Here is a 12,953-nt window from a genome sequence, read left to right on the forward strand (position 1 = left end):
AAATGCATCTGGTCTATGGGCCCGTCAGTGAAACCCCGCTCCTCAGTACACATCAAAATATTGAAAAATAGTTGCAACAGCGACTCTGCCCATAAGTGATGAGCGGGTTTCAAGGTTACATTCCTAAGCCTGTCAGGGCCTGGGGCATTCGAGATTTTTTGCCTTCTTGATAGCAAGCAAAATCCCATCATTATCTATATTCAGTGCCTCCAATAAACACAGAGGCAAGGGAAATACCCCACTAGCCAAACAAACTGACATTACGGGATTCGGGGGGGGGGGGCATACAATTTTCTAAAACAGTCTTCCCATTGGGCCCCAGATATTGGTTGCACTTGCAAAGACGTTTGGACAGAATGCCCTCTAGTTAACCTCCAGAAATTCGACATATCTCTTGATCTTAAAGCAGACAGCATGTATTCCGCATCCTTTTGGAATAATACATGCCTATGACTTTTAAGCCAGTTTCTATAGGTTTGTTTTACTATCCTTATTGTTTTAAGTGCAGAAGAACCCAACTTTTTCACTTTTCTGATGTCCCTTCTTAGTTCTCTTTTTTTCAAACTCACAGCTGTATTGAATTTATGAGTTAAATCCAAACAATAAGAATTCTGACCTGACACTTTCAGTGGTATCAACCTGTGAAATACGTTCTGCACACAATGTCCAAAGACATCGGGAGACATGTAAAGAAATGCTCTCTCAAACAGATTGTGTTCAACTTTATCATTAAAGCGATGCACTATTTTGGCCTGCCAAATAATGGCATGGACTCCAGGTCTAACTTCAAGAGGGACTAAAGAATGAGCCATAGGCCCCACCCTGTTGAACCCCGCCATAACCACTAACAGCTGCGAGTGATCACTCCCTGGGCTACGTGTCACCACCAACGAATGACAGCTAGAGAACAAGTAATTTGAGGTAAACATGTAGTCCATTGTTGAGCTATTGATCCCACTAGACCAGATGCATTTGGGGGGGGGTATCCCCCTCAATGCTACCATTGAGAGGTTTCAGGTCGCAAGTTTCAAAGAAAGAACAAACCAATATGCCCCTGTCTCTAGAATTCTGTGAGCGTTGCCTAGCAAATCATGGATTATACCAGGAACATCCAGAAATTCTGAGTTGAAATAACCCAAAATGACCACCCCCACTCTTGTAGAGGCACAGTAAGGTTCGATGGACTTAAAGGAATGGTTCGGTCAAAATCTTGTATTGTCCCTACCGGTCAGCCATGTGTTTTTAAGCCTACGTCGCACGATTTTAGAAAATTTTCCTATGGACCTTACCCGAGTTTTCGTCCATTAAACGCACACGAAAACAGGCACCAGGGCGCTGCCATTTTGTGATAATCCTATCACTTGCCGCATCACCCTGGCTGACCTGCTTTTGGCACTAAATCATATCCCACGCCCCTGAGCCTGACATTATCAAAACATTCTTATTCCCCGCCTATCTCCGTGATGTTACTGTGCTGCGTAGGCAAACGCGCCCAGTCGTCTTCTACGCGACTTCACACAGAACCCGGAAACCAACACAGATCAACTCACAACACAGCGCGCCACAATTCGGAATATGAAACTGTACTTTAAAATCAAACAGCAATACGGTACATTTGGTAAAGTACATTTTTTTTTAATAACACATTTTATTGTTTTTTCCAACTTAACATCATAAAACATACATTCTTCATATAAACATTCAACCTATATGACCAGTGGAACAGTCCCTGGTCAGGTGAAAAGAAAACAAGAAAGAAAAGAAAAGGAAAGAAAAGGGGTCTTGCAGTGTCCGTTATTTCTCACGCTATATGCCAGATTGGATTACTTTTGCAGATTGCACATTGTGCGTTATCATCCATTGTTCAGGTTGGTGCAGTCATTGGGCTTCCTCCCATTTGTTCCATATTTTGTCTGCTTTCCTCGGACATTCCCTGGCTGTATATACTCTCCTTTCCATTGCAATGCATATGTTGACGTCCGTCACCCATTGTTCGTACTGCAGTGTTTTTTTTCCGAGCCCCATAATTGTGCAATGTTCCTTTTAATTATTGCTGAGGTCGTCGATAGAAGCAACTTCTCGTATTTAGATGCTTCTCCCTCCTCCTCTATCCCGAGCAGGAGTAGCTTCGGGTCTCTGTGTATCGTTCTCCCCAGTACCCGTGAGAGTTCATCACAACATTTTTGTCAGTACTGCTGTATATGGTTGCAGTGCCACAGTATGTGGAAAAAGGTTCCCTCCTCCCTCTTGCATCAAGGACAGTGTGGGTCAGATGTTTTCCCCCAGCGATATAAAGCCACCCTTGGGTAGTAAATCCTATGCAGTATTTTAAGATGGATAAGTCTAAGTCTGGCCGAAATGGCCACCTCCCGAGGGTACATGAGGGCTCCCACCCAGTCCTCCGGTTGTATAAGTCCTATGTCTCTTTCCCATTTGCCTTTTAGGCTGGCTAGTTCAGTGGTGGCAAAGGAAGTGATTACATTATACATGGTGGACGTTACTTTAGTCTCTATGCTTGCCTCAACTATGTTTCTTTCGAGGGGAGTGCTTTCGGCCATGTCTTCAAGTGCTGGGAGGTGGGCTTGTAGGGCATGCTGCATCTGTGCATATTGGAACCGTTCATTGCCTGGGAGGTGAAATCTGGACTCTAGGGTTTCAAAGGACACCAGTCTGCCCCCTTCTACGATATCGCCCACTGTACTGATATCATGTTGTGACCATGTACGCCATCTCGGAAGCTTGTTTACCTCAGGTAAATTCCTGTTGTTCCACAGAGGTTGTAGTGGGGTGATCTTCCCTTCCCATCCCAGGAACGTGTGTGTGTCTTTCCATACTCGGGCAATGTGTGATGGCATAGATTGTGGGGCTGAGTTACGAATCGCTTTGTAAAGGAGTTCAGTTTGAGGTCTAGCGCGTTCTCTGGCACTCCCCACTCTATTGTGTGGCAGCGCGGTATCCCCATGCAGTAAGTCGTTGACCACTGCCATTTGGCTAGCCCAGTAGTAGGACTGTAGGCGGGGGAGCCCTATCCCTCCCTCTCAAATGGAGCGCTGCAGAGTGCCCAGCGCAATACGTGGATGTTCGTTGTTCCAGAGGAGTTTCCTTAGTGCGTTGTCTATCTTTTTGAATTCTTTCGCTGGGATGTGTAGTGGGGCGTTTTGCAGTATGTATAAGAAGCGTGGAAGAGCCATCATTTTGAATAATGCTGCCCTTCCTAGTAGGGTCCATGGGAGAGAGACCCAGTGCCTGGCATCTTCTGTGAATCTGGTTGTTATTGGGTGGAGGTTATTGGTCACATAACTGCTCAGATCGTTAGTAATTTGTATGCCAAGGTATTTAAACTGCTCGGTTTCTAAGCGAAAGGCACAGTTGGCTGGCGGTATAAAAGTTGTGGTAGCTATTGGGAACAGTATTGATTTGGGCCAGTTTACTCTTAGCCCGCTGAAAGTACCGTAGCTGTCCAGTGTGTCTACAATCGTGGAGCAGGCTTGGTGTGGGTCTTTTAAGTAAAGAAGCAAGTCATCAACGTACAGGAAGACCCTATCCTCTCACCCGTCTCCCCACTGAATACCACACCAGGCCGTTGACGTTCTCAATGCCTCTGCTAACGGTTCCACAGCCAGGGCAAATATCATGGCGGATAATGGGCATCCCTGTCTGGTTCCCTTCCCAAGCTTAAAGGTTTGCGATGGCCACCCATTCACTCTCATTTGTGCCTCGGGGGATTCATATAAGAATTGCACCCAGCTCAGAAACTGGGGACCAAACCCCATCCGGCCCATTATTTCCCAAATTGCCTCCCAGTACACCGAGTCGAAAGCCTTTTCAAAATCAATCGCCAGTACAGCCAGGGGGCCTCGGGTGGTGGGTGCATTCTCTATTACAGTATGTAGCGTATGAATGTTCATGTGGGTCGACCGTTTCGGCATAAATCCGCACTGGTCGGGGTGAATTAATGTTGTGATGACCTTTTGTAAGTGGTTGGCCAGTACTTTTGCTAGTATTTTGGTCTCACTATTGATAAGTGAGATTGGTCGATATGACCTACAGAGGTCTGGCAGTTTGTCTGCTTTGGGAATCACCATCAACGTGGCTTTCCGGAGGTCTGCCGGTAGGCATCCTCTCTCCTTGGACTGTAGGAACATTCACAGTAAGTGGGGGGCAATTTCATTTGTACCAACTTTACGCCACATCTCAATCGGGAAGCCGTTTGGCCCTGGTGTCTTTCCCATCTGGAGTTCCGACATGGCCGCTATCAGTTCCTCCTCTGTGATAACTTTCTCAAGTAGAGCCTGTTGTTCAGCGCTTAGAGTGGGGAGGGCTATGTCGTTTAGTACCGATCTATTGATAGGCGATGTGGGTGACCTGTAGAGCTCCGTATAGTAGGCTGCGAAGCCCTCGGTTATGTTGCAGTCGGTCAGTAAGGGTTCAGCTCCTTCTGATCTTATCGCTCTGACCTGGCCGCTGCCTATTTCGCGTTTATCTAACCATGCCAGCATTTTGCCGGCTTTATCACCGGTCTCATATATTCTAGCTCTCATCGTCATATGTGCCTGCCTAGCGTTGTCTAGCGCAACGTTCTGTTATCGTTTTTGGGCAAGTGTTAGTGCTCGATTTGTTTCGGGTTGGTCTAGTGCCAGGTGGTTTAGTTCAGCCTGGGTCACTTGTTCTTCGGCTTCTACCAATTCCTGTTGATGTTTCTTTCGGTGTGCAGCAGACCATGACAAAATCTCACCCCTCAGCACCGGTTTGAGTGCCTCCCACAGGATCCCCGGGTCATCTATCGATCCCGTGTTTAACTCAAAGTAAGTTTTTGTCGTTTGTTGTATTTGCTCCAGAAAATCTGGGAGGCCTAGGTAGTAGTTATTTAAGCGCCAGGAGGGGGGCGGACTTGGTATAGCCATATTAAGCTCGATTAGCAGGGGGGAGTGATCTGATATGCCGCGCGGCAGTAGAGTTGCCTTTGTGGCCCTGTGAGTCTCTGGCCCAGGCAGAAAGAAGTAATCTAATCACGATAAAGAGGCGTGTGCCCCTGAGTGGAAGGAGTATTCCCTCGTGTCTGGATGTAGGTCACGCCACACATCCCGCAGTCCCATTGCTGTGGTGAACGCTGCTAGTTTGGTTCGGACACTGGGTTTCTTCCTCTTAAGTGTGAGCGGTCCATCCCCACCTCCATGACTTCATTGAAGTCACCCCCAATTATCAGTAGGTCTGAGTTATCTCCCGAGATCAGAGGTGTAATGTCCTGTAGCAGGGTGGTGAGCAGTGTTGGTGGCGAGTAGACCCCGAGTAGGGCTATCCTCTGGTTCCATAGTGTTCCTGTAATAAGTGTGTACCTGCCGCCAGTGTCTTGGGCCACCCGTGTCATGGTCAGGGGCAACCGTTTGTGTATTAATATAAGCACCCCACGAGAGCCTGTGGTAAACCCAGCATGTATTGCAATTCAGTAGTTGGTGCGTTTGAATAAGGTACATGTAGTGCCTGCTAAGTGGGTCTCAGTTAGGAAGGCTATGTCTGGTGTGTGGCGATTTAGGAGTTGTGCGATAAGTCGTCTCTTGATTCTACCTCCCATCCCATTAACATTCCAGGTTAGGAGTCGTAGGGTCCTGATATCTGTGTTAGCGGAGGCCATTTGGTAAAGAGTGCGGGTTAATCACTGGCATATAGCACCATGTGCACATGTTGTCTGCTGATAGTGTTGTGGCAAAGCGTTCTAGATTTGAACTTTGGACCCTTTTCTTAACAAAACCGTCGTTAAACAAACTTCCCATCCCCCACCCTATACTCCTTCTAACTCGAAGCATCTGTCGCCCGAACATTCAACAACAAACCTCAGCTAACCGTGGCTGAGTGAGCCCGCTAACAAATGAACAAATAAACTATTCAGTGTTGTGTCCCTGTGTGTAGGCTCCGGACATACCCCGGTGCAGTGTCACACGAGGGGAAAGGAGGGGGGCTTCCGTCTGAGCTGGCCGCTTGGCTGTGTATCTCTTTGTGGCTAGTCTGTGTACATGTTCAGCATTAGGTTGTTATACAGTAGGTTCTTGAGTGTTTCTGTTCGCATATATTTCAGGAGTCGGTGCTCTTATTCCTGCAGCTGTGGTGCGATTCCTGGTGCAGGCGGTTGTTGGTCTGGCGGTTCAGGACCCGGCCGGGCACGGGGTGTTCTGTTTCTGTTTCTGTTGCCCCTCGTGGCCGTCCAGTCTCCCTCAATGTGTTGTTCCGCCCATCTCCACGCCTCTCCGGGGTCGGTGAAGTGGACTGTTGTGCCTCCATGGTAAATTTTAAGTTGGGCAGGGAACATCAGGCCGTATTTCACCTTGAGGGATTGTAGTTGTATTTTCAGTGGGTCAAACGATTGTCTAGCCTTCTGCACTTCCCTGGTGTAGTCTGGGAAGAATGCTATTTTGGATCCATTATAGGTGAGGGTGCCTTTCGCCCTTCCGGACTGGATCAGTGCATCACCATCACGATAGTTCAAAAGTTTGGCGATCACTGTACGAGGCGGGGTGCCCAGAATTGGATGACCCGTCAGCACACGGTGGGCTCGTTCAATGGAGAAGAAATTGGAGAACGTGTTTTCTTCAAACATGTCTGTAAGCCACTGTTCTAGAAATAGCTCCATATGTGGGCCCTCCTTTTTCTCCGTCAATCCCAGGATCCTAACGTTATTACGCCTGGATCTTCCCTCGCTCTCATCCACTCGCTCCTCCATGGTTTTCAAACGTGTTGTGACTCTGGCCAGCTGCTGTTCTATGTTCCTTATTCCATCTTCCGCACCAGAGATGCGTTGTTCTGCCTTGCCGGTGCGCGTTGTCAGCTTCTGGAGGTCACGTCCCAGGAGGGAAACGTCCATGCTGATGCCATCCATTTTCTGCTCCATGGAGGCGCGCAAGTCGGCTATGGCCGCCATGATGTCCTTTAGTGATATCGTGCCCTCCGTTCCCGCCATGGCGTCCGCTTGGTCATGTTCTTGTTCTGGTTGGCCGTTAGTCGGCGTAGTAAATTGATCTATCCTGCTCTGGGATATCAATCTTTTGGATTTGTCTTTGCCCATGTTGAATGCCAATGTGTGGGTATCGCAGTCCGGGCTGCTGTAGCGGGGTGGTGGCGGTTCTTTTAATGTCACGGTTTCCCCTCACCGGTCTCGGCAACGGGGCAGTCCTCTGTGCTCCACCCAGCGGGGCTGTTTCTTCTCGTTCGCCGCGGTGTGTGGTGGGTGACCAGCTTGCCTCGTCTCCCCAGCCAATTCACGGGCTCCTCTCCACCAGCCCCGGCCCTGTCATGTCGTGCGGGGCCTGTGGTTGGTTTCCCGCCCGTCTCGCTTCACCAGCCAAAGCCTCTCCACAGACCACAAGGGGCTGCCGCCCAACAGCTCCGTTGATTTATGCAGGTGTAGCGGACAGATCGCTTGCTTTGTGGTCCGTGGGGGGATAGTCGCGATTCTCCCTCAACGCGTCTTCCCGCCTTCCTGCTTCACTCTGATGAGCATGGCCATTTTGATCGTGCAATGCCGCGAGTGCGTCGACTCCTTCCCGCCGCTCCGAACTCGATCAAAACGGTGCGTTTCGGCCTGGAATTTTCTCCATGTGCGCCGGGGGCGCTTGCCTTCAGGAGGGTATGTGTTTTGGGAAGATTTGCCACTTGTAGCAGGCTATTTATTCAGGCTATTTGCTACGACCGTCGGAGCGCCAGGAACTCACGTCCTCATCGTCCCGTTGCTGGCCACGCCCCCCTAATGTACATTTATTTGACATTAAATGTTTAGAGAATATTCAGCAATTGGCATATTAAATCGGAATGGAATTTTTTTTTCTTTTCTCTCGATCTGCAAATCCGTAAAAGTTTATCGTGAGTCACGCGCTGTTCCTTTATGGTACACAGGGTGTTGGTTTTCGTTAAAAGAAGCCCTTTGGATGCACGGTGAACCGCAAGGCTGTTCCATCAACTAGGCACTAGGCAACCGTAAAGGTCGATATGTTGCTTCTAGCCGCTAGCACCGCTTAAGGGCATGTGGCTCCTTGGCGATCGTCCCATAAAATGGTCAATGTAGTGCAGTTGTTTATAAGAAGCTGCAGCTGGCGGTTGAAGAAGCCGTCTGCCGGGGTCTGGAATAGGTGGCAGTGGCAATATGGTAGGATGTACCTGTTTAGAAAACATAAAAATTGAAATTAGTCTCACCAGCCAATCTTTATTACTATTATTCATTTTATTTATTACGGGCGAGCTGAAACTATTTGCTTGCGAGGATAGTGCAATGGAGTATGTTCGGCTCTAAAAGCAATGCGAAAACTAACTAAATAAATCGAGGGAAACACACAAACTAATTTTTTTTTACCGTTGAACCACTGAGAAACGGCTGTTTGTCTACATGTGTGTCGAATGGGCACATGCATGCCCATGTGCCCGGTAGAAAGACGATCCCACAAATGTTGTACTTGCTCTTCATTCATTCATTCATTCCGGTATAAAAGCGTCTAAAGAGTTACTTACATTATATTTGCCATTTCCATTGTATCTCTGCGTAATGCAGTCCGTAAATCCCACTGTGTTCGTGCCAACGATTTTTCATATACTGAACTAACATAAAACTTGTGCTAGTTTCAGAATGTTCAGCCTTATCGTCTCTTAGGTTATTACCCACCTCCTTCAAATGAAGTCCTTTCGGCATGGTCTTTGTCTCTCAAAATCAAAAAACAATAGAATCTTATACTGCCAGTGCGATTCGCAGGCCTCTTCAGCCCGCGAGCATGAAATCAAAGCCGCTGACCTTCACTCTGCATGAGCGTACATTCTTACCTTGCAACATCCCGTGTAAAGCCATCTGTGAGAACTTTAATTTTTGACTCCATGTTTGTACTAGGCCTCAATGTGCAAATGCAAACTGGCTTCTCTCCCATCTGCAACGCCTCGCTTGGAGCGTTCTAAGGCCCCCAATTTTGTCCTCATTGTCCGCGAGCTTTGCATCCCTAGAGAACCATAACTATGGAGACATTGACTTTTTGGGGGAAGGTCAGGGAAAGTATAAAGTACCCGAGGAGTTGAGTTGAAAGTGAGATTTATTGTTTATTTGTTTTATTATTTGCAATACGCAAGCCTCCCCTCGGTTAACAGTGCGCAGCATTTACATGAGATTGCGAACCTTAGTTACAGCAACAAAAATATATACATACGCATATTCACAAGGTCAGCGATATGAGGTGAAAAGAGAGAGAAGTCAAAGATGACACCCATGTTGTTCGTCACCCAGGATGGTGAATGGAGGGTTTAGGGTTAGCATACTTTGTATGCACACTGTACAATAACATTATTTTCAAAAAGACAATCAGATTACAGTGATTTATTTAAACCGGGATTTTAACTTCTCAACTAGCTCTGCTTTGGGTGGACATGGCACAGTGGCAATGTTTGGTGGCAATGCATCAGTGCTCTGCACAGAAATGCTCAAAATTCCATATCTGTGCTTCTCTAGTACACTAACAATAAGGCCTTTAACAAAGTCAAACTCCATTTCCTCATATACTGGTTTTACCCCCCATTTCTTAGTTCTTTTTCCAAAGGCGTAGTGTAGCGAGGCATCCCTAAATTTCCTGTAGTCCTAGACTGTTCACAGCCCACATTCTTGTTATGGGCCAAGACTGCTAGTAGAGTCCTATGTTTCATGCCCTGTAAGCTGAAATGCAATCGGTTTGGCCTGTACTTTAGGCACATATTTTGGAACACCTCCAATTCTCCTGTGTGACAGAATTCTGTCAGTCCCCTCAAATCTCTTGATAGAGTTTTATCAAAAACAATCTTCTCAATGGCTTTGGGTGTAGGTGAAGATGCAATCAACCACTTCTTCTTCCGTGCCTCCTCTGTGGACAAAGGGCCATGTTCACATTGGTGGAAATTTTGGTTTTCTGTCCAGCGGTGAACGTTGGTACAGTGGTGCTTCACTGACCACCATTTTTCAAGTAGGATTTCCACTGACCCTTCACAAGTTTTGGAGCTCCACCAAAGATGGTTGCTGATGGACTGGCACCACTGTGAAATACTTTCAAAACCTTTTTTTTTCCTGCAGCCGAGATTTTCTTATTGGTTGATTTAGCAAGATGCCATACGTCAAATTGATGTTTAGTATGTGGGAACTGCTCTCTCATTGTCTTGGCAATTGAAACGTGTCTGTCAATGGCTATGAGGTCGATGTGCATTCCCCTTGATTGTAGATATTGCAATGATTTTATAAATCCTAGTTTCTCCATTGCCACTGAGGATTTACATTGGGACACTTGCACGACCCCCGAACTCACAATTTTCTTACTATCCATGTCCTGAAAGTGGTAGGTGCAGTACTTGGCAGAAAATCCAGGGCTGTCGCACTGTCCATCGCCGGCTAACCTGAATCGTTTCCCTTGGAATGTACTTGCTAGAGACAATTGTTCAATATTGCAAGCATCACTAATGGCCGGAAACAGATAATCATGTTGGTATTTGTAGTACTGCATTTTAGAAATGAAATGGAGTCCCACAAACTGAAAGAAAGACTCTAACTTTCTAAAACTGGACCCACTAAAAAGCGAGGCAGCTGCACACAGTAGATTGCCTGCTGGCAGCTTCCCCAGCATCGGTTATGCAGACCATGAGAATGCATGATTTAATCTACAGGCAGCATGTATTGTGACATTACTGCCTTGTTTTTGACGAGTCACATGAATCAATTGCTCTCCACATACTTCCCCTCCAACTGAATGCCCACATTTTAGCATACTTATAATATCCATCAAACAACTGTCGAATACTATGTATTTGCCCTCTTTCATTAGACTGTCATCCGGCGTGAAAGTTGTTTCGGACTGTGCCGTTGAGGACATATCAAGAAATTTGAAAGAAATATCACTGATATCAAGTTCTGATGTGTCGTTGGGTGCTGCTGCTGGTTCATTCTCTGTCATTTCAACATCTGTTACTTCAGCATTGATGGGAGAACACAACATTGACGACAGCTTTTTGGGTGGCATTTTTTTGGCGGGTGTAGTTTGTGTGAATTGATCTGCGACTACTTCAGAGCTATCTTCAATACATTTAGTATCATCTTCTTTTGGTGGTGCAGTCGAACTGTAGCAATGGTCCAATACAACTTTACTGGATTCTCCGGACACATTCAATTCATGTTCTGGCCATTGGACATGAGCATCCCGAGTCTCAACATGCCGCGTCTGAATTAATAGTTTCTCCATAGTGTAAATGGTCTGGCAAGCAACATCTCTCATTTGCTTCACTGTCTGTGTATGTATAGTTCGTACACCCACGGGTAACTAGAGGTCAGATTGGAAAAGGGATGTTCATTTTAAACACAATATAAAGTATAGTACAATTGACAGGAAAAAAACATAATATAGTCCCCAACAGAAAACAATTCCTAAAATTATGAACTGTTTGTAACTAACCTTATTTTTGTTTCTTTTCTTTGCAACTTTCTTGACTCGAACTTCAACATCTGCACGCTGTTGCTCCAATTCGTTTCTGCATGTCTTCCCTTCCTCTTGCGCTGCAACGACTATATTTTCTGGATCCGCATAGACAGCACGGAATGACGCTCCATGGACTCCCTGAAACATAGTACTTTCATTACTATGTATCACAATATTGAAAACAAAACACACGTGTGGACGAACACACAGGTACATCTCAATAGCTATTCTCTGAAAGACACAGGAAACCCCACGCTTTGGATTGGAGTATTAATTAAATTGTACAATTTAAGGAAGAGACGCACAGCCTTCCATTGCATGAATGAAGGTTAGTTAATATTCTTTAGGTTTATCTTAAGTATGTGACTCACGTGTCCTGTCCGTGGGCCGCTGTAGTGGAGGATCGACATATTGACCTTGTGATATTTATGTGTACATTTGTATATCTGTAGCATTGATTCTGTCTATGGCCTGGCTCTTATCTGCCTCTCGGAGACACCAATACAAGAGGGTAGCACTACTTTCTGCCAGACACCTCAGGTCCATCCTGGAACTTTTCCCGGGTTGGTAGCAGGCTCTTGTATATTATTACCTATTGTTCCACTATAGATATTTTTATTATGGATGTTATATGTTTTTTGTCCAAGTACAAGGGCTTCACACATTGATATGTATTATCTGTGATTTTCTTTCTTTCTTGATGTTAGAATATACTTTTGTTACTCCTGATGAAGAGGTCACTACACTAAAGTATATACGTCGAAACCGGTCGAGTTTGGACTAAGATGAGGTCGTGGTCAGAAAACTCTGGGACCCATCTTAATTGCCTAGGCCACTGATGTCATCTGCTGTGGCCCGTCAAATTGATTTCATGTTCTTTCTATAAATCTTTCAGATGAATTAATTATGATGAATTTTCTTATAGATTTTATGTCGTACATTGATTGGTGTTTAGTATGAATGGTTTGTCTAAATGGATGGATGAGGTTGTATGCTTGGATGATTGAATAAGATGATTTTTATTATATAGATGTGTCTTTTTTAATAAAAGTTGTTTCCTGCTATGTAAATTGTTATTACAAGTGCAGATTTAATCATGATTTGTTTGATATATTAAATTAGTATCAGGTTTAATAAAATCCTTGATACCTTTATATTTGAATTGTTTCCTTTGGATGTCTTTCCGCTATCTACATCTCAATAGCTAAACATGAATTAAACATTCTGTAGAACAATCAAACCACAAGTATTTGAGCTATGGGGGGGCGTGCAGTAGGAAGCACGACTGAGAAGCTCCTTCGAGATCCTGAAGAAGATCCGATCAAACTGGTACCAAAACGCTGGGGATTTATCTGAAAATCACAGAATAGACGTCAGAATACCTGCAGAACATTCGACTGCATCGCCCTCCCGCAAACATCACAGCCGCAAGGCGGGAAGAGACAGCAGCAGGAAGGGGACCCGCATAGACCAGAAATTTGCGGTAGACATCAGGCGCAC

Source organism: Ambystoma mexicanum, chromosome 14, assembly GCF_040938575.1.
Source record: "Ambystoma mexicanum isolate Mex_15411 chromosome 14, UKY_AmexF1_1, whole genome shotgun sequence".
NCBI classification, from domain to species: Eukaryota; Metazoa; Chordata; class Amphibia; order Caudata; family Ambystomatidae; genus Ambystoma; species Ambystoma mexicanum.